Source organism: Pantherophis guttatus, chromosome 2 (assembly GCF_059756535.1).
Source record: "Pantherophis guttatus breed Tessera chromosome 2, ASM5975653v1, whole genome shotgun sequence".
NCBI classification, from domain to species: domain Eukaryota; kingdom Metazoa; phylum Chordata; class Lepidosauria; order Squamata; family Colubridae; genus Pantherophis; species Pantherophis guttatus.
In genome coordinates this window covers 203,948,225-203,971,507 of record NC_142064.1, presented here as the reverse complement: position 1 = coordinate 203,971,507, position 23,283 = coordinate 203,948,225, and the positions used below count along the sequence as shown (strand labels likewise).

The 23,283-nt window shown below is 40.9% G+C and overlaps 1 protein-coding gene across 3 annotated transcripts in view; it reads right to left on the bottom strand.

Moving 5' to 3' along the window:
• CPLX2 (complexin 2) overlaps positions 1 to 23,283 on the bottom strand; it is a 141,071-nt gene that overhangs the window by 24,795 nt on the left and 92,993 nt on the right. The gene's annotated exons all lie outside the window — the stretch shown is intronic.

Below are 23,283 nucleotides of genomic sequence, written 5' to 3'. Positions count from 1 at the left end.
CCTCCAGAGCGTGTGTGGCTGGGTGTGGGTGTAACAGGTCAGGGATGCCAGTGGGAGAAACCGCTATAATGTTCCAGCTCTTGAGGCTGGTGTCCGTGAACTCCTTTGCTCTTCTGCAAACCTCAAAGATGATTGCAAAATACTGACGGACAAGGCCAGGACAAACCCACACCCACACCAGATCTTACTAAAAGTATCATGCTGCAGCTAATTGAAGCAGTTGGGATGCAGTTTGCCCAAGCAGGAATCACATTAGTCTCTTCTTTCCCTATTCAAGAATTCCCAGGGAGCAACTCAGCTTCTGTGGTCACTAATGGGACTTTCAAGAACAGAGAAATGCGGTGGGGAGGATCAGGTTCTTTTGAAACAGATCCTTTTAAGGGGCAGCCTGGATCTGAATCTGAAAAGTTGGATTCCACCTCACTTCAATAGGGTTCCCTAAGGGATGAATTCTGGTGTCCCACTATCCTTCACCCTTAGGGTCTCATCTGTAACCCTGGAATAGTAATCATGATTCGCACAAAAGAGATGAGACTGAGCAAAAAAATACATCAGAAGGAAAAAAAAGAGAAAGAGTTTCCTAATCTCTTTACTTTAAGGAACCTCAACAGATGGCAGCATCTCACTGACCTGTCTAGGTCTGGAGGCTGAGCCCTGATTAGTCAGTGGACAGGAGACCAAGTAAGAAATTTCAAGGCCAGTGCATGATTTTTAATTTGTTTACATGTGTTCATGAAGTCACCAGGAGTTCAGCCAGCTCAATTTGAGGATATCTTTACTCCCCCCCTCTTTTTATGGAAAGTATATTTATTCTTAAAGGTTGATCAAACAGCTGGCATAATTAGTATACAAAAGAAGAATTTCCTTCAAGCTCAGGTTGTGACTCCATGGATGTACCCATACAGTGTCTCTTGAAGGCAGTGTGGAAGGGGTTGCTTTTCCTAGGTAGGAGTTTCCTGGATTTTCTAGTCAGCAGGAGTGCCTATGAGCCTGGTAGTATTAAAGACTCCATCTGGGCAAGAATAATGTGGATACCTGTCATGTATCAAGAGAGAATTGTGGGGCATTGCTTTACAATCCACAGTGACTAAGAGAACAAAATGCTGAGGTTCTTTGAGGTAAAGAGCATAGGAAATGGTTTATTATTACAGGTAGTCCTCAAGTTACGACAATTAAAAATTTATGTTTCTAAGTGAAACATTTGTTAAGTGAGTTTTGCCCCATTTTATGACCTTTCTTGCCACAGTTGTTAAGTGAATCACTGCAATTGTTAAGTTAGTAACATGGTTCTAAAATGAATCTGGCTTCCCCATTGACTTTCCTTGTCATAAAGTCACAAAAGGTGATTACATGATCCTAGGATATTGCAACCATCATAAATATGAACCAGTTGCCAAGCATCTGAATTGTGACCATGGGAATGCTGCAACAGTCGTAAATGTGAAAAATGGTCATAAGTCATTTTTTCCAGTGCTGTTGTAACTTTGAACAGACATTAAATGAACTGTTGTAAGTCGAGGACTACCTGTATAATTTTGTTGTTTTGCAATGGAACATGCATTGCCTCTTTTTGCCTGACAAATTTATATCCTGTCCAGATTCTCTTTGATTTCTGATTACAGTGGATTAAAGTGGCTCTCCTCCTACAATGTCCTGAATATTAACTCTGGAAGCTGGTTGTTGAATATCAGGGTCACATTTAATCCAAAAAGGTAAACAGATACAGTATAATACTAGAAAAATGGCATTATTTAAAAACCTGTTTCCTCTGCTCTTGAAACCTGACATTCTCATGACTATTTTATTATAATTTTGTCATGTCTTCAAAGTCAGCCAAATTAACCGATTGCAACGATTTTTGTTTATACTTCAAATACAACCCTAAAAAGGGCTACCAAGAATAGCCTTAAATTTGAATTGTTCAAGAAAGTGGCATGCAAATGTTGGAATTAACTTAACTAGTAAAATTCAAGTTGATCTGTTCCTTTTTTTTTACTGTAGCTCTTTTTTTGTAGTTGTATATGTAAAAGAAAATCATGCGTACAATACACATATCCATCCATCCATAACTACCCTGCTATTTATTTTTCAGGTAAGCAACATTATGCAAAGTCTAGAAGAGAAGACAAAAAATAGAAACCTTTAGAAATTCAAGGCATGAAACATGGTAAAAAGAAGAAAAGGGTATGTAGTTAAACCAGGTTTATTCCAACATCATTTGCTATAGCTTTCTACATTATGTTTGGGCTTTACAAACCATCCTTTCTTCCTCCACATTTATATATCACTTCACACACATCATATTTTGTTCTTTAAATTCCTTCACCTCCCTTCTTGGAACATTATTGTCTCCATCCAACATAAGAGTTTCTCATCCCTCCTTATCTTCTCAATCCATTCATTCTTCTTTTGTATATGTGTTTTGAACTTTATTATTCTCTCTTTTCTACTGAGCACTTTTGCGTTAAGTTCACATTCATTCCAGAACCATTCAGACTTGACCTCCTCTCTTCTGATTTTATCACATACTTAAGTCCTTCATTCCTGCATAATTTAATTTTTGTTTCTCCTGCCACATTCAGCATTTATTTCTTTATAACAAAATGGGCACAAGCACTCTTACGCAGGGGTTTTCACTTATTTCAATAACATACAAACAATGTCAAAACTTTATCATTTTTTCTATTTTAATAAATATTCTACCAAATTATACAAATTAATTTATTATGCTACATTTTCACCAAGAATATGTAATTCACAATTGTTCACTCTGTTCTCTATGAAATATAATTACTTGATCTTTGGTGCACTAAATTATAGATTCATACTCTTTGTTGCATTAGAATCATGGAATTGGAAAGATTTTTAGAAGTCATTTTGTCCAGATGGATCTTGACAGACTAGAACACTGGACCCTATCTAACAAAATGAAATTCAATGTAGAGAAAAGTAAAGTCTTACACTTAGGCAAGAAAAACCAAAAGTACACATATAGACTGGGTGAAACCAGACTTAATAGCAGTAACTGTGACAGGGACATTGGAGACTTAGTGGACAACCAGCTAAATATGAGCCAGCAGTATGCAGTGGCAGACAAAAAAGCCAATGTAATCCTAAACTGCATTAACAGAAGGATACAATCAAGATCAAGCGAGGTACCAATACCACTCTATAAAACTTCAGTAAGACCACACCTAGAATACTGCATCCAGTTTTGGTCACCACACTATAAAAAAAGATGTTGAGACTCTAGAAAGAGTGCAGAGAAGAGCAACCAAGATGATTAGGGGACTGGAGACTAAAACATATGAAGAATGGTTACAGGAACTGGGCATGGCTAGTCTAGTGAAGAGAAGGACCAGGGGAGACATGATAGCAGTGTTCCAATATTTGAGGGACTGCCACAGAGAGGAAGATGTTAAGCTATTTTCCAAGGCACCTGAAGGGCAGAGAAGGAATAATGGATGGAAACTGATCAAGGAGAGATTCAACCTAGAAATAAGGAGAAATTTTCTGACAGTGAGACCAATCAAACAATGGAAGAGCTTGCCTTTGGAAGTTGTGGGAGCTTCATCACTGGAGGCTTTCAAGAAGAGATTGGACTGCCATTTGTCAGAAATGGTGTAGGGTCTCCTGCTTGGGTGGGGGGTTGGACTAGATGATTTACAAAGTCCCTTCCAATTTTGTTAATCTAAAATCTAGATGATATTTAGATACTTTTGAAGATCTGTAGTGATGGGAACCTTATTTTATGTGATAGAGCTGGTGGACAGCTCACATAGATAGGGAGTTCTCCCTGATATGTAGCCTGAAATATCTTCCTTTAAAATTTAACCTATTGCTTCTGGTCCTGCCCTTTGGAACAACAGAGAATAACCCATTCTTTCTGTGTGACAATCCGTCAGATATTTGAAATCTGTGACTCTTAATGTTAACTGTTCCTTGCTCATTTTTTTTTGCTCTATATATGTTATGCAATAGCTGTCTTTCATTTTTGCATGCACATTCTCTTGGTGTTTTTCCTCATACTCAGCTCTTTCACCTTATCATTCCACCTTTTCATTTCTGTACTTCATAGCAGAATTCTTTTTATTCTGTGAAAATGAAAGCTGTTTTAACATCCTTTTTCCTTGTCTGCTTTCTATTCATTCAGTTGAGAGATTAGTCTGTCTTCTAATATTTTTTCATACACGACTCTTCTTATAGTCATTCTATTTTCATTTTAATTTCTTTCATTTCTTTGATTTTTTTCCCGATGAATTGTTCTGAAGATCTTCTTGTAACACTATCTTATAATGGTCTGTTCAATATGTGGAACCTCTCATCACACACATGCTTAACACATACATTTGAACAGATATTTTATAAATATTTCTAAGCAGATACTCATCAAACAGTCTCCATTCTCATTCATTCTTAGGTCTCCAAATATCCCAGGCAATTTTTCCTAAATATTCTTGTTCTGTTTCTACCTATCCATTTATGACAATTGACAGAATATTTCCTCCTGTCCCCCCTCCAGATTACATTGATTTGACCACTTGGACAATTTTTATCAAAGCTCATATCTGGTTCTCCAATATTAGGTGCCATCAAGTCATTTTTCACTCTGAGCAGACATAAAATACTTGGAAATAGTTTTACTTTTACCATGTGACTCCCAACTCCTCCCCCCCATCAGCCAAAATTTTGAGATCTTCCTGTGGATGCTATGGCTGCCTTTAGAGCTGGGGTGTCAAACTCAAGGCCTGTGGGCCAGATACGGCCCACGGGGTGCTTAGATCTGGCCCGCGGGGCTGCCTTGGAAACAGCGAAAGACTGGCTTGCGGTGCCTCTGCCAGCAAAAATGGAGCTTGGGAGGACTGCACGCAGTGTCCCTTTTTATTGGCAAAGGGCTGCAGGAAGCAGTCACAGTCAAAAATGGAGCCCGGGGGCCCCCCTGAGCTCCGTTTTTGCTGGCAAAGTGATAGCAAAACAAAGTACTGGCAAAAGTGGATCCCTCCAGACCTGCCCGGGCCACCACAGTGATGTTGAGCTGGACATGCCCACCTGGACATGCCCATACAGCCCCCTGAGGTCAAACACAACCTCAATGTGGCCCTCAATGAAATTGAGTTTGATACCCCTGCTTTAGAGGGAGGAACTCATTTATTCACACACTGATAAAAAAGACCGGTGGGATCCTGAGCTTGGTAGATGCAAATGGAGAGGTCTGTAGGGAGACTAGTTTCTAGAAATAGACATGATAATAGTTTTGGTAGGCCTGTCTAATAGACAAAACTGTTTTATATTATATTAAGAAACTGCTCATTCTTAATACTAAATGAATTATCTAGAAATAATAATGTGATAGGGATTTAAATACCAAGGTATATCTTTTCCTTCCCTTTCTTTTCCTTCCCCTTCCCTTCCTTCTTTCCTTCCACTTCCCTTACTTGCCTGTTCATGTATTTATTCCTGTATTTATAAAAGTAATTCAAATAATTCCATCTCTCCCAAGTTGACTGGTTGTGATTTAAATGACAGTTCTAAGAGCTTGTGAGTTTTCCCATTAGCTCTGAATTTTTCTGTAAGAGCAAGAATGTTGTGTAAGAAGGTGCTAAAAAGTAAGGTGTGTCCACACTTTTTGCTAACTCAGATTAATGCTTCTGTGCAACACTCTTCCAAACAGCTGCTGATCTGAACTTGTTGCTGCTCTCATGAGTAACTGAGCGGCAAACAACTGGCTTCTATCAGTCTGAGGGAATATCTTCCCTCATGCCCTTTGAACAGCAGACTCCCACATTTTAAACCAGCAGCTTTTAAAATGGTAAGATATACAATTAAGTAACATGTAGCCACATAATGTGTATTGCAAAATAAAACGAAATAAAAACAGCATACTTCATACTTCTAGGTATTTTGATCACATTGCACAGTGGATTGTCAGCTGCATTGACCCCAATTTATTGCTGGGCTTGGTGTAAAGCTGTTATTTTAAGATTTAAAATAGCTTGGGACCAGGTTATTCTTATCTCTGTCTTTGACTGTATTTGAACTCTAGAAACCTCAATAGAAACTCTGCCCCCAGTGTTCCCTTCAATGAAGTGGGCAAATAATGACTGGGGCAGAACCTTTTTGGCCAGGGTGTTTCTGCTTTTACAACAATCTTCCCAGAAATTCTTCCTTGCAACCACATTTATATGTGCCCAGTTTTCATCATGCCTTTCCAGTAAGACCAGGTAGGGTTGGTATTTTCTGGATCCCATTGACTGAACAGTGTAAACTTGTGGAACCCAGAATGTGGACCTTCTCTGTGGAGGGTCTTGCTCCTTGATACTCCTGAGATTCCTATATCTCTCCCCCCACAATGACATTCAGAAAATCATTAAACACTTGGTTGTTTTCTTTTGCCTTGAGATAGGGTGGCTGCCCCCTAGTTTGGGCATTGTTTTAATTGGTAGAGTGTAGTCTTATGTTTGGAAGTGATTTCCCCACCCAGATAACTTGTTTTTCCTCTTTTAATTGCCCAGAGTCATTAAAGAGATAGGCACTCACATTATCCTTTTCAGCACCAGATAAAGACCTATTTATTCAACCAGAGCTTTTAAATTATGGATGCCTTTTATTTTAAAACTCTTTGCTCTGAAATTATACTCCTATCTGAACAGTAATAATTTTATTGATTTCAATTGTACTTTAATGCTGTTAGTGCTCAAAGAAATGGTATTTTATAGAAACCTAGTAAGAAACTAAGAGAAAGGAAATCTCTTTTGAGATTTACACCTTGTGAAAAGAAAGGGCCAGATAAGGAGCCCTATAGCTTGTTCATTGGTTCAAGACATTTAAGGAAGTAGGCATCATTATTCATAATATCTTTTTTGAATATCTTTTATATTCATATTTCATAATATTTTTTTTTAAAAAAAATACCCAACTGCTTTTTTTGTGGTCCAGGTTTACTCATTTCGTATCTGCAGGACCATAAAAATCAGAAATAGTGAGGGGTACAGTAAAACAAGGACATGCCTGTTTGAAATAGCAGGTTTAAGCTCCCCTTATTTAGGGGTCAGCATCTTAAAGCAGCTCTTAAAGTTATCTGTTTACAAGCAAAGATTCCAGTTCACCTAGAGATAAATGTGCAGTGAACTTCCTTGCTTGAAATGGCACAGGATTCAGAGCTTCAGGAGGAATTTCACGGTATAAGGGCTGGGAAGGCAGTGTCTAATGCTGGCATCATCTTTGACATGGGAAGATTTTGAGACCTGCTGAAACTGCAGCTGGCATCCCTTCTCTTCATTTTGCAGGGTGGTTCCATATAGTTGACATGTCATTCGCCCTCTCTGATCCCGAACCCTACCCGTTGTGCCTCCTTTTCTACATATTCTGCTCCATTGGCCATGGATTGTAAATTAAACATCACAGCCTGCAATCTTATGACAGAATTAGTAAGAAGTAAGTCCCACCAGACTTAGAAGAATTTGTTTCTGAGTAAGCATTTCTACCACTGTGTGCATATTTGCACGAATGATTATTATGCGGAATGATATCTGCTTTCTTCTCTCATGCTTGCTTTGGATTTTGGAACGCAAGCTTTCCCCTAAAAATCTGAATTTTAAAAACTTAATGAATTAAATTAATTCATTATTGTATTGTAAAAATTAATGAATTAATGAATTAATGAAGCTGTTATTGCTGGGCCATATTATTGAAATGATGCTTATTGAGTCACAAAGTGTTGGAAGTGAATGAATGAACAAAACAAAAGACAACAAAATGGATCTAAGATATATTCAACAAACTATGTCATTACCATCAGGGTAAAAAATGCCCATTTTTTCTCTTATACAAGAATTTAAGATAAAGAAGCATGGCTATTATCCCAAAGAATAGTTTAGCATGCCAAACCTGGAAGCGTTATAACAAAGGTCCTCAAAGTACAGCCCGTGAGCTGCATGTGGCCCGCCGAAGCCATTAATCCAGCCCTCGCAGGACCACGAAGCTGTCCCGCCCACATCGCCCCGCCCACCCTTTGGCCGAGTGCAGGACTTACTTTCATGAGCCCCGCGAGCTGGAACATAATGGTAAGGCCAACAATTTTGGCCTGCAGACACATTCTAGAGGTGGGGGAGGTAAAAACGGGGTGCACAGACACCCCAGGAGGCAAAAAAATGGGTGAAAACCGCCCATTTTTGGCCAAAAAAAGGCGGTTTTCGTCTGTTTTTGGCCTGCAGAATGATTCGGGGGGGGGGGAGGTGAAATACAGGATGCGTGGATGCCCCCAGAGGCCAAACGCAGGCCCGTTTTTCACTTCCCCCGCCCCCAGAAGATAGATAGAGAAAGAAAGAGAGAGAGAGAGAGAGAGAGAGAGAAGAGAGAAAGAAAGAGAGAGAGAGAGAAAGGGAGAGACAGAAAGAGAGAGAGACAGAGAGAGGGAGGGAGGGAGGGAGAGGGAGAGGGGGAGGAGTGACAGAGAAAGATTTCTCAAGCTCCTTGGGGCTGAGAAGAATTGCGGCAAAACTGAGTTTTCTGAAGTGGACCACTAGACTCCTAAACAACTGAAAAAATGATCTAGTAAAAAGAAAAGGCAATCAAAAGAGCAACATGCAAACAAAAGCAAATAAAACACCCCCAGGAATAAAACAAATTAAAGTTTAATTTGTGTGCATTGTTTAATGGACTGTTAAATTGGCCACGCCCACCTAGTCATGCCACCCAGTCACATGACTACCTAGCCACGCCTACCCAGCCGGTTCAGGCCCCCAACAGTCTGAGGGACCGTGAATTGGCCCCTTGTTTAAAAAGTTTGAACACCTCTGCATTATAACATCAACCTGTCTCTCCATAAAAACAGATTTGTTCCTTAGCAGCCCCAATGAAGTTATCTTGAAAAAAGACTGCTCCCTTTTGCATAGCTAATGGACCATGGCAAGAAATAATACAAGGTAGCTTTCTTTAAGAAACTGTGGAAATGATGGTGGTGGTGTTTGGAAGAAAGATTAACAAGATAGTGATGTTATTCATTTCCTTGAGCAGGAAGAAGACAGATGATGGAAAAAAAATCTCCATCAACCACTGCTGCAACCTGAGGACTGTTAAATTCTGCACTTGCTTTTGTCACAGCCTTTCACTTAATTGTTGGTGCACATAGCACAGCATTGCAAGGAGAGAATTGGGAAGTTGATTAAAACAATCCCTATAGAGATACAAGACATTTATGAACATAGGTACAGATACAGTGGAAGGACTAAATGTAAGAAAGCACATTGTTGAATGCAATCACACAGCTACAGCTTTCTGGTCTTTTACCACCTAACTACCTCAGATGTCTGGCTGTAAGATACAACTGAATGATCAAACAGTGCTAGTCTAACAAAAGCCACAGTCTTACTCTATGTCACTATTAACATACTGTAGCTCGTGCTTACAGGCCGTGGGGGCAACTTAAGGAGGAGAAAGAAAGAGAACCTGAAATGGCTTTCCATTCTACACGTTTAATGGAACTGAACCAGTGTTGAAAGAAGCTATTCACTGAGACAAGTGGGGAAAACGATCTAGCAATTATCTCCCGTCAGCTTCCTACTCACATTAAGACTGTTGCAGAAAAGTTCTTTTCTCTGTCCCAGGTACTGATGCTTAGAGGGAAGCTATAGTAAGGAAAACATAACCCCAGAAGAGCAGATGAATAGGTTTGAAGACAGGTTGGTCAAAGCAGGCCTCAGTTAAGCAAAATTCAGAGGTAATAAACTATGGATAGTCTTGCTCAGGTTTCACTCATGAAAATGTGTACTCATTGGGGGAAACATTTTCAAAAGGCCGATTTGAATAATAAGCATATAGTGCCTCCCTTAAGCAAACCCTACCGGAATAAAAGGCTTTTGATATGAGAAACATGCTGTTACATAACTACCAAAAATGGCTTATGCAAGAGACATTTCCAGCACCATTTCATTTCCTGAGCATTAAAAATGTGGGAGATTCCCACTGAACCTGTGACAGACTTTACTGCCTTATACAAGCATTGCAGCAAAACCCAGTGGCAAAGAGGTACAAATGTCTATGTGTGCTTGTTTACTTTATGGGAAAGAATCTTGGTGGAGGTCAAGACCTTAAGTTCAAGTTGCCAAAGGAATTGTCCGTATGGATGGAGTAAAATAGATGTTTTCCCAGCAGTGATTCCATTTAAACAGGTTTATTATATTCCCTGCATTTTGGTTTGGACTACAACTCAAAGCATAGTTCCTCCTCATGGATAGTTTTTTGAAATACTGCTTCATTGGTGCATGCTACACAGAATTTTTTTTTTTTTTACTGTGAACTACATTCTAAATGAGATCTTCCTGCCAAAGCTACTAATAAAGGAATGGTTTTCAATTTGACAGTAGGAAAGAATCTCTCAATTGTCCCTTTTTTCTGGGTGTCGTTTTTCCAAGGTTAAGTCAGTTCTGAGCTGCTTCGGCCACATCCAGGTTGCATTAAAAAAAAAAGGTCCTTTGGAAAATTTATGAAACATTTCTCCAAACAAAATTTTGTATGCATTATGTCCTAATTTACCCAGATCTGATATTTTCCTGACATTGACATGTTCCCCACTATAATGTATTTTGGTGTGTATATTTTTGGGTTGTGATATTTTTCACATTTGAAAAACTCAAGATTGATATTTCTGTTCCAACTTGGCAACAGTCAGGAAGTGTGAATTGGATAACTTTATACTTCGATGGAATTTGAACAAATTCTGTTCCTTACCCCTATCTCTCTTTTCTGTGCATTGAATATCCAGGATCATTTCCATTGCAGTGCTTGAGAAGTTATTGGCATTTGAACTTTGAGCAGCTTCATTAGAAACACACCCAATAAACATGATTCCATTTATTTATTGCCACATTCAAATGCTGACTTAATTTTTTGTCCAATAGAAAGGCTAATTGCCAAAGTGCAGCCTGTGGATGAAAAACTATTGAAACTTTGCCCCGTTTCCTGATGCTAATTTCTTCCAGTGCCTTTCTCTGATGTAACATATCCTCTGCTTTCCTGCTATGATGCTGCTGTCAAGAGCAACTGTCCAACAGTCCCCAAATTAAACTCATTAATTAACATTGAGGACTATGAAATCCTTAACATGGTATTGCTGTCAGCAATCTCAGAAAGACAAACCCTGATAGTCAAAGGATCTATGACAATTCTCCATGACCAACTTGCCATGGTCAACTCACTATGGCGAAGTTGTCATGGCCAACTCACCACAGCCAACTTGTCTGGGGAACTTGCCATAGCCAACTTGCCATGGCCAACTCACCACAGCCAACTTGCCATGGCCAACTCACCACAGCCAACTTGTCATAGCCAACTCACCACGGCCAACTCATCTGGGCAACTTGCCACAGCCAACTTGCCATGGCCCACTCACCACAGCCAACTTGTCATAGCCAACTCACCACGGCCAACTTGTCTGGGCAACTTGCCACAGCCAACTTGCCATGGCCAACTCACCACAGCCAACTTGTCATAGCCAACTCAACATGGCCAACTTGTCTGGGCAACTTGCCACAGCCAACTTGCCATGGCCAACTCACCACAGCCAACTTGTCATAGCCAACTCACCACGGCCAACTCATCTGGGCAACTTGCCACAGCCAACTTGCCATGGCCAACTCACCACAGCCAACTTGTCATAGCCAACTCAACATGGCCAACTTGTCTGGGCAACTTGCCGCAGCCAACTTGCCATGGCCAACTCACCATGGCCAACTTGCCTTAGCCAACTTGCTGTGGAACAATTCACCACAGCTAACTTCCTGCAGGACACCGTGCTGCGGGACAAGAGTTATACTAATATTAAAGAAATAGTGGAATACAATCATTAAAGAAAGGATGAAAAAGGAGGGAGAGAATGAAATGTGAATGGGAAAAATTAAAATATTTTTTTTAATTTATTTTAAGTAAATAAATAGAATTGTTAAATTGTCCCACAGCGAGTTGGCTATGGCGAGTTGTCCTGCAGTAAGTTGGCCATGGCAAATTGTCTCATTCTGTAATCAAAGTAGAGCAACTGCATTCTTTTTTCCATTAGTCCAGTCAAACAAAAAACCCTACAGAAAGATCTACCTCAAGAACAAAAGCCCAACCTACTGAATCCAGCAAGCAATCCAATAATCAGCAAAACTATGGGAGCAAGCTATGAATGGGAAAAAAAATGACATAAGCTTTTGCAAGAGCCGTGTGTTGCCTGTGTAGATCATGCCCCAAAGTGCCACTATTCTCACTTCAGCCTTCGAGTCTGAGACAACAATTAGCCAACTGCATATTATGTGGGAGATGGATGTTTTTCTCCCCCCCCCCAATTGAAGGGCAGTTGGTGTATGTGTATACGCACGGGTTCATTTCTCTGGAGAAACAGCAGAGATAACGGAGAAAGTTATTTAACCTGCCTGCCTTTGTTTTGTTTTCCCCTTTGTACATTGCCCAATTAAAACAGCCCTCTCCAGACTACAGTCTGTCTCACTGGCGTGCATTTTTTCGCAAAGCAAACACACAGAGCAATAAGTGGTATTTTTAACTGAGAAATGGCACAAGGGATCTCCTGTAAACATTTAAACAACCCTCAGATCTCCAGAGAAATGATTTGCCCTTCATAGCTGCATTCGAGGTTGAACTTTTGGAGGTCTGGTTGAACTTTTGGGAAAACAGTTCAAGGTGCTCAAACCTTACATCAGTTGTCTTCAGTTTCATACTTTTCAGTTGTGATGAATTAAAAGTCTATCATTACAATACAAATTGGCCTTTGAAAACGAAGAGACACATGGTTCAAGATACCTTGAGAACACTTCGTTGGTGATATGTGGCATGGGATCAGATGGCAATTCATTTGCTACACAGGTAGTCCTTGATTTACGACCACAATTGAACCCGAAATTTCTGTTGCTAAGCAAGACAGGTTCTTAAGTGAGTTTTGCCCTATTTTACAACCTTTCTTGCCATAGTTGTTAAGTGAAGCACTGCAGTTGTTAACTTAATAACATAGTAGTTAAGTGAACCTAGCTTCCCCATGGACTTTGCTTGTCAGGAGATCACAAAAAGTGACCACAAGACCCTAGGACAATGCAACATCATAAATACATGCCAGTTACCAAGCATCCATATTTTGATCATGTGACCATGGGGATTGTTGTTAAGTGTGAAAAACGGTCACAAGTCATTTTTTTCAATGCAGTTGTAACATTTAGCATTGTCACTAAATGAAAGTTAAGGACTGGATGGTATATGAGAATAACCTTAGGAGACAGATGGAAGAGTTGCAGCCTAGAAAACTGTCATGCAAAATGTATCTCAGCCTAATATCTATGGAGATTCTCAGTCATCTAGGTCATGGTCGTCCCAAAGGTGCTTTTTCAAGAGGCAACTGGACTTTCTGGTTTTTTCTTTTAAGACGCTTTGGTTCTCATCCGAGAAACTGAAGAAGCTTCTTGGATGAGAAGTGAAACATCTTCAAAGAAAAAACAGAAAGTCCAGTTGCCTCTTGAAAAAGCACCTTTGGTATCTCAGCCCACAGAAACAGGAAATGTGGGAAATAGCTCAAAAGGGCCACTCCTTAGTTTTCTGGAAAGAAGACGTAAAGGAGGTGAGAAAATTTTTGAGACTTGTGAGATTCTGTTATTGTAACCTCACAATAAAGCAGGGGTGAAATGCTACCGGTTCGCTCTGGTTCAGGCAAACCGGTAGTGATAAAAACTACCGGTTTGGGCAAACCAGTAGTAAAAAAATGCTTTAAAAAGTAAAAAAAAGGTTCCGACGATCACAGCTGTGTTGCGTGATTGTCAGAACTTTTTTAAAAACTTTTTTAAAGCATTTTTTTACTACTGGTTTGGGCGAATAGGTAGTAAAAAATGCTTAAAAAAGAAAAAAAGGGCCACGCCCACCCAATCAGATGACCCCCACACACACTAAGCCACGCCCACCAAGCCATGCCCACAGAACCGGTAGCAAAAACATTTGCACTTCACCACTGCAATAAAGGTAAAAGGAGCATGGATAATGCTCCTTTTTGGATTACCTCAAAGGGCTGACATTTGTATAGGATCCTTGCTCTGGCTCAAAGATGTCCCATCTACCATTTGTCAAGGACACATCCTCACCACAGTGCTTCCATATTGTTGCCAGCCTGTTGCTGAAGCAGGCTGAATTTGGATCAGAAAGATCCAGCAGGAAAGAGAAGGCGGAAGATCTCCTATGCATACATTCTGTATTGCATGTAGTATGAGAGGACTGGTGACCTGCTGGGATCCAAATGGCTCATTTCAGGACCTCTTCCTACTTTCCAAACCAGAGGAGGAACTGTGTACCTTTGTGCCTTTTTCTATTGCGTCTGCTAGAGAGAACAAGCATCTTTTTAATATAGCTATATCCTTTTCTTTTGTTTTCAGTTTAAAGGGAATATTGACGTTTAGGGAAATCAGATGTAGGTTTTTCCACGGATATTCCCATTTGTAAGCAGGGAACTGGGCCTCACCAATAATTTTTATTTATCTTACAATTTGAGTGTTTAGTCCATATGTTTTATCATAAATCTGCTTAAGTTTTCATTCCCCCCCACCCCCACAGTCACATCACAAAGCACAGTAAAGATACACATAACACTCACCAAATAGTATAATACAGAGTGATCAGTCAAATAGCCAGCTGTCAGCCAACAATCAGCTGGTAAGAATTGAGAGGCAGGTGCGGAAAGCCTGTGTTGTCTTTAGTGGTGTCTTCCCTCCTCACCACCTGGCACAGGTGGAAAATAAGCAGCTGCAGGGAAACTGAGCAAGGTGGGGAGAGATGACTGAGTTCTGGTAAGCAGAACTGAAGGAGAATAAAGTTAGCTTTTTTCCTGCTCTTTCTTTGCAGTGACTCCAAAGAGCTGCGAAGGCCAAATCATCGCTGTCCATTTGCTCCCTCTTAGGCCTCTCCAAACCTGGCTTGCTGGCCTTCATGTGATGGCAGCAGCTCTACTAGCCTTGTTGCTGAGGAAAGGTGAAATATATGCTAGCTCCGAGGTCTTCAAACTTGGCAGCTTTAAGCCTTGTGGACTTCAACTCCCAGGAATTCTCCAGCCAGCTATGCTGGCTGGAGAAGAAGTCCACAAGGCTTAAAGCTGCCAAGTTTGGGGACCCCTGTGCTAGCTAATCACTGGATTTCAAAATGTCTTGAGAATAGGAGGAAAACATGTCACCCAGGATGTGTGGGTAAGTCCCTAGTTGAAGCCAAATGTGCTAAAAAAATGTTGGTTTCATCAATTTTGATCCTTAATGAAATTGCTGAAAAAGTAATAATTTTCACTGAAATTTTATTCAAGTCGTAATGGATCCAATATCAACTTCCATACCAAAGATATGGGCTTTTGCCCTGCTCCTCTAATTTTTAGTTAGTGCTAAAGAAGCCTGAAGAATTGCATCTATCACTTTATTTGTATCTCTAAGTTGCGCATGGCTGCTCTCCTCAAAGCCCTGAGGGTAGTTGTAAGTTGAGGTATCAGTCTGATGATCTATCACAGGGGTGTCAAACTCGTGTCGTCACGGCAGCGTAACGTGACGTATCATGACTTTCCCCCCCTTTGCTAAACTGGGCGTGGCCACAGCCAGCACGTGACGCATCTGACCTGTGGGCTGCGAGTTTAACAGCCCTGGTCTATCGAGAACAGATGCTGCATCAGTATCGGTGTGGACCTTTTCTGCAAATTTGTTCCATCTCCATCTCAGCCCAATATTTAGGAAGATCTGCCCACCTTAAAACTCTTTTTGTCACAGAAATACTGTCAGGAACCTGGCTCTCTAGCTCTTTTTTTATTATTTTTTTATTATGGTAATTATTCTTGTTCTCCCTCGAAATTATAGGCCTTTTATTCCCTTGCATAGCAAATATTTCCTTTCAGCTCTCTTGCTAATTACTTCCTTCCCCTTCACACTATTGTCCAAGCAGCATTAATAATCTAGTCCTGAAAGTTCAAGGATTGCAAAGCAAAACAGTTCATGTAAAGCCATTGTTGGATACAAACCTCATACACTCCATCAGAACAGGTTATCTTCTGAACTCAAAGGGTTGCCTTTCAAAAATTAAAGCAATAGGACCATGAGTCCTTAGGCTACTCCTGTCATAGCCCAGAGTTGTACAAAGAGAATTGCCTATTTGTAAGAATGCTTTAAACTTTTGCCTCATATGCTGTAAGCAATCCAGATCCAAATGATCTTCTAATTGAGATTGCTGGTAGGTTAATGAACATCAGTTAGGAAAAAAGGCACAGCCAGCTAGAAAGTAACAAAACTACTGTGCAGAGTCTCAGGTACACAGAACTATGGAAGCCTGAGAGTTGAATAATTACAGATAATATCAGTGGTGGGATTCAAGTAATTTAAGAACCGGTTCTCTGCTCTAATGATTTCTTCCAACAACCAATTTGCCAAACTGCTCAGAAAGGTAACAACCGATTCTCCTGAAGTGGTGCGAACTGGCTGAATCCCACACTGGATAATATCCTAAAAGCACTTGACAGGAATCAATGGATTTATAGAATGTGCTACAAAGAGATTTTTTTGGGGTGTGTGTGCCTTTGAGTCAGTGTTGAATCAAGGGTGACTGCCTGGTCAAGTTCTTGCAGTTTTCTTGGCAAGATTTTGAAAATGCTTTGCCATAACCTTCCAGCATTCTACCACCTGGGTCTGCTTTTCAAAAGCAGGCCATTATTATTTTCCTTTTCTTTCACGGTTGGGTATGGTTTTTTCTCCCAGCTTTAATATGAACCAGTGAACTAAACTGGAGGAAAAAGCTGGGATCATTGAACTTGCACCAAGGAACCAATGATTTATTTTTCAAGGCCACCTGCCTTGGCAGGGTTACCGATAGATGCTAAGCTCCCTTTGTGTTCCTTTGTATGTCTGGGGCTTTGTATTCTTTTTAGTGAATCTCCATCTGTCTGCAGGCACACTTCCATTTAGCTAATAAAGCAGGAAGCAAACAACACAAAAAAGTTTGTGTTTGGAAGATGCAAATTCTAACGGGTATAATGTTGAGGGTGTCAAATATAAGTTAAGTGCTGAGAAGATGTTACCCACTGGCAGAACCAGCAGACTAAAAAATCGGAGCATGCTAGTGGGAATTACTTAAAAAAATATCTGATGCTTCCTTTCTTTCTTCAATAGGCCCATGTCACTTGGTCAAACAGCAAGTTTCCTTTGGTTCTTAGATTCAGGCAAAACATTTGATTATTTCTGAGCCTGAGCTATGAACTTAGTCTCCAACTTCTAGTATTCCCCCCTTTCTCTTCCCCTAGGGCCTAGAATCTCCAGGGGAGCTCTACCATCATCCCCATTAATAATACCTCTTGGCCAGTGGTGGGATTCAAATTTTTCCACTACCGGTTCTGTGGCTGTGGCCTGGTGTGGGGGGATTCATGTGACTGAGTGGGCATGGTCAACTTGATGTCACTCATGGCCACACCCACTCAGTCACATGACTCCCCCCAAGCCACGCTCACAGAACCTGGTAGGAATTCCCCCCCCGAATAACTGGGTAGCGATGGCAGCGGCTTTTTTGGCACCTTCGAGACTTACGGTAGTTTTCGGTGCAAGAAGCCTCCAGCCAACTGCTGCTGCTGGCTCAGTTCCGGCTGGCAAAGAGGCAGCGGCTGGGAGAAGACCAAAAAAATGGTGGCTGCAGGCTTCTTCCATCGAAAATTACTGACCTCCGGCTCCACTTCTCCAATGCGCCCCCACTGCCCTGTTTTATGCGCCGGCCATGCAGGCGCACCCCATTGCCTGCTGCACCGGTCCGCTTGGACTTGTGGAGTTTCTCAGTTCTCACGTCTTCTCATCATCCTTGAAGGATTGCTAAATGAAAACCACCTGAAAAAGGATCTCATTCCTTCCAGAGTGGTAAATGTTCATTCCACATATCTCTTTTCCTTTCAGTCTTGTCACTTTGTGTGTGTGTGTGTGTGTGTGTGTGTAGGGAACAAGGTTTATTTCCTAAAAAGAAATGATTGTATTAAAAAAAAACCCACCTCTCAGCACCAAAGGATGGAAGGATTTTAAGCACCCTCCCCACATGCTTGGGTGCTCTAACACCATGGAGATAAGAACCCAGAGGTTCAATTACCTATAATAATGCTGCTGGTGGTGGGGATTTTCCACTAAAGCAAAGGGACAACCCAAATCAGTCTAGCTTGGGGTTCTCAGGTGAAAACAGCCCTGCATATAACAGAAATGCATGTTTGCCTTCCTTTCTTTTATATATATTCTTTTTTATTATATACTCTTTTTTTATTAGAGATCTTTGTGATCTTTACTGGCCAAGACCTAATGCCAGAAGCTTCATGTAGCTAGTTCTTGACTTGCAACCATTTGTTTAATGATTGTTCAAAGTTACAATGGCAATGAAAAAAGTGACTTACAATTGGTTTTTGCACTTAGGAATGTTGCAAAATCCCTGCAGTCACGTGATCTAAACCTGGGTGCTTGGCAACCAGCATGTATAGTAGTATGCCCTGGGGTCATATGATTGCCATTTGCAACTATCCCAGCCAGCTTCCCACAAGCAAAATCAATGGGGGAAACTGGATTTCCTTAATAACCGCACAATTCACTTAACAATTGCAATCATTTGCTTAACAGCAGTGGCAAAAAAGATTGTAAAATTGGTTGCAACTCACTTATCAACTGCTTTAGCACCAGTTGAGGTTGTAAGCTGAGGTTGTAAGTAGAAGATTGCCTGTAAGTACCTCCCCTTAACAGAATAACAGAGTTGGAAGGAACCCTGGAGGTCTTCTAGTCCAACCCCTTGCTTAGGCAGAAAACCCTACACCACTTCAGACAAATGGTTATCCAACACTGTATCTTCTTAAAAACTTCCAGTGTTGGAGCATTCACAACTTCTGGAGGCAAGTTGTTCCACAGATTAATTGTTGTAACTGTCAGAGAATTTCTCCTTAGTTCTACGTTGCTTCTCTCCTTGATTAGTTTCCACTCATTGCTTCTTGTCCTGCCCTCAGGTGCTTTGAAGAATAGCTTGACTCCCTCTTCTTTGTGGCAGCCCCTGAGATATTGGAACACTGCTATCGTGTCTCCCCTAGTCCTTCTTTTCATTAAACTAGACATACCCAGTTCCTGCAACTGTTCTTCATATGTTTTAGCCTCCAGTCCCCTAATCATCTTTGTTGCTTTTCTCTGCACTCTTTCTAGAGTCTCAACATCTTTTTTACATTATGGTGACCAAAACTGGATGCAGTATTCCAAGTGTGGCCTTACCAAGTGGTATTAACACTTCACGTGATCTTGATTCTATCCTCTGTTTATGTAGCCTAGAACGGTGTTGGCTTTTTTGGCAACTGCTGCACATTGCTGGCTCATATTTAAATGGTTGTCCACTAGGACTGCAAGATCCCTCTCACAGTTACTACTATTGAGCAAGGTACCACATATACTATATCTGTGCACTTTGTTTTTCTTACCTAAATGTAGAACCTTACTTTTTTACCATTGAATTTCATTTTGTGAGATAGCGCCCAATGTTCAAGTCTGTCAAGATCCTTCTGTATCTTAAGCCTATCTTCCAGAATGTTGGCTATTCCTGGTAGCTTGGTGTCGTCTGCAAATTTGATGAGTTCCCCATCTATCCCCTTGTCCAAATCATTGATGAAGATGTTGAAAAGTACTGGGCCCAAAACAGAGCCTTGGGGTACCCCACTGCATACTTCCCTCCATGTAAATGCAGTTCCATTGAGGACTACACATTGAGTGTGGTTGGTCAGCCAGCTATGATCCATGCATCTCAAAGTTGTCAAGGTTGAGAAACACTGCTCTAAAGTAAGTACTGTTACCAGCAGAAAAACAGCATGGTGTTTTGCTTTTTATTGTGCATAATAATGTATTCAGGATATCAATAGGAATACCCTACTGGGCTTAATTCCGTGGAGAGATATCTAAGGACAGTTGTTTATCAGAACAGCTTGAATCAAAGTGTCCTGCTAGGATTGATAGTCTCAATGAGCCTGATTAGCTTGCATAGAACTGCTGGCAGGAAAACAGAGGTGAATGGATTCTGTGGGAAAAAAGAGAGGCAATGCGGGGAATGGGGGAGGGGTTCATTGGGCAGATGCAACATATGGTTGAAAGTTTATGGAGATTCTCAGTCATCCAGGTCGCGATTGGTCCAAAGGTGCTTTTTCAAAAGGCAACTGGACTTTGTTTTTCCTTGAATACATTTTGCTTCTCATCCGAGAAGCTTCTTGGATGACAAGCGAAATGTCTTCAAGGAAAAACAAAGCCCAGTTGCCTTTTGAAAAAGCACCTTTGGACCAATCGCGACCTGGATGACTGAGAATCTCCATAAACTTTGGGATATGGTTGAAAGTCATCAGGTCTGGCCCCAATGTTGGGACAAGGAGGAATCCTTCACATTACATTATTGGAACTCCAACTGCTTAGCCAGCCCTGTAAATTTCTCGGTGCTTGGCTCCAGGAACCTGATAGTGATTAATGGGAAAGAGACAGAGAGGGGTTGCATCAAAAATGATTAAAAGGCCTGATAAATAGTCACAATGCCCCCTGCTAATGGTTGCAATTTGATGAAGAGCTGTGTCTCCCTGTGCCTCGAGGTGAAAAACTGATCTGAGCGACAACCAGGAAAGCAAACTCAATCTGGAAGAGTGAAAGGATCATTGGATTGTGCTGCTGAGCTAAACACTTGAGTGACCCTCTGCATATTGAATACCGCACAGCAGCCTTTTAAGAGACATGCAGAGCTTTCAGGGCTGCACATCTCGCAGCCTCTCAACCTTTGCCAATCTGGTATCTGCCAGACAGCTTGAACTTTTTGCCTTCCCTCTTCCCCAGCTAACTGGTGGGATTCTGGGACACAAAATACAACATAGCTAAGGGCTCTGGGATTTAAAAAGAGGACCTAAATGATTAGCATTACTCTGGCATTGGTAAGACTGAAAAATTTCTCCTTCCCTCCCCCCCACATCCAAGGCACTTTTCTTTAACCTTGTGCACTGCAAATGTGGATGCTCTCAAGGGTTAATAACTATAGGCAGCCCACAATTTAGGACTATAATTGGGATTGGAATTTCCATCATAAGTCAGTGCAGTCATAAAGCAAGTCATCACATGACCAGACTTGATTTTATGACCATTTTTACCATGGTTGTTAAGCGAATCCAGCTTTCCCAATTGATGCTGCTTTTCAGATTGTTGCAAATCGCAATCATGATGCTGCAAGCAAGATGCGGCAGCTAGTTTTAAATATAAGCCTGGTGCCAAGGGTCCCAAAATGTGATCAATTGGCTGCAGGGATGGTGTGTTGGTCATAAGTGTGAGGACAGGTCGTAAATCATTTTCCAAGGCCATGACTTTGAACTGTCATTAAAAAAAAACAATTGTAAGCCGACCTGTATATGTACAATATATGAAATTAACTCGCGTAAAAACAGCAGATAAAAAACAGGGATATTGTGAATTACACAACAGTAGTACTATTTATTTCTTCCATCTACTAACCTTTATGCAAATTCAGATAAGTGACTTGATACTGTACCTCAACGCTTTCCCCCTACCTTCTTTTGTCCTAACTCCTGTGAGCGAGTGGGCAATCCAGTCAAATATGTAAAATATGTTTTATCCTGGGACTAGACTATTTAGTCAGGAGGAGTATATCTGAACATTCTCTTAGCAATAATTCAGACCTGACACAGACAAACCTGAAGCGAGTTGGAGTGGAGGTTGCACATATCCTTTGAGTGTTCTCCCTTCCCTCAGTGCTGCTTCCGATATTCCTTAGCCATTCTATTTTTGCACACGAGGAAAGGGCTGGGGGACAGAGCCCAATGTACAGGCCAGGGGTGTCCAATCCTGGCAACTTTAAGACTTGTAAACTTCAACTCCCAGAATTCCCCACAAATCTTAAGGCTACCAAGGTTGGGACACTCCTGGTATAGGCTTGGCATGTAGGTTTCTAGTTCATCCACTGGTATTACCAGTTGCTATTAAAAAGAGACAAAGCTTATCAACACAGATATAGGTAGGCAATCTTTTTCATATGTTAGCTCCAAGTCAGTCTCCTGGCAGCTGGCAGTGTGTAAGAGACCTTCGAAAATACAGTGTTTGGGGACTGTAAATGGATGCTTGAGGGCTATGTATGGCCTGTGGTTTATTCTCCCTTGGGGTAAAAAGAGAAAATTAGATGGTCAAATAATTTGCTTCCTATACTTCTAAGTATCATACTAACTAGCCTATCTCTAGCAAAATCTCACTCAATACTATGATATGTGTACTTGACCAATTGGCACCAGTTCTATGCATCTCTTATAAACCAGAAAGGCCAAAACAATGAAGTTACTAAGCACACTTCTATACCCATTCAGTAGAGGAAATAAAAACTGAGGTAAACAGAATGCTTAACCTATAAAGAATAGTGCATACCTTAAAACCTGCCTCAGACAGGAAAACAGCATAACAAAAACCAAGCTAAAATATTTCTGCTTAGCTTGGAATTCAGCAAAGATTATCTGACTGCTGTCCTGCTTTAGGCACTGCCCCAGTGTCCCAACCAAATGATCTCAGAAGCACAATAATAGACACACAGACCATCTCCCATTCAGGAGCTTCTACACCCTCAGTAGGAGTGAAAATTATGCGCTACCTCTCAGCCCAAACAGTGGCTATGATCCTAAATTAGCACTGGTACTTTAGGGCTGGGGAAAGGCCTGTACTAGGGATCAAGTTATCAATAGTTTTTCTATCAGAAGTAGCAAAAGAAGCGAGAATCTTATTTTCGGTGACTATGTATGAACTATGTACACAAGAATGGTAGATTATGTAATGCCAGCTGTTTGATTTGCACCATATCTTGTTTGTAGACAGGAAAACACATTTGCTGACACATACTATAACAGTTCTCTTAACAGATATGGAATGTATCTTTTAAAAACCCAAACAAATATAAAGTGTGAAGCAGTTGATGCTCTGGATCACAAACCACCAAATGATATTGTTGGGAATTCACCTAATTCCATGGAGCTACTTTCCATTTTTTTCCTTCAGCATTCCCACTTGCAACACAAATAGCATCAATCAAGGACCTTATGTTTTATGACTCAAGGAGATTGATCTTTCCTGATCCTCATTTTAATATGTGGGAGAATTCAGATCAATAGGCTAGGAGCTTGGGGATATTTCAGACAGGAACTTGGCTTGAATTTGAGCAAAGTATCTCTTAAGATGCTCATGAGTAGAGACAAGCTTCTTTTCAAATCTCCTACAGGTAGTTGAG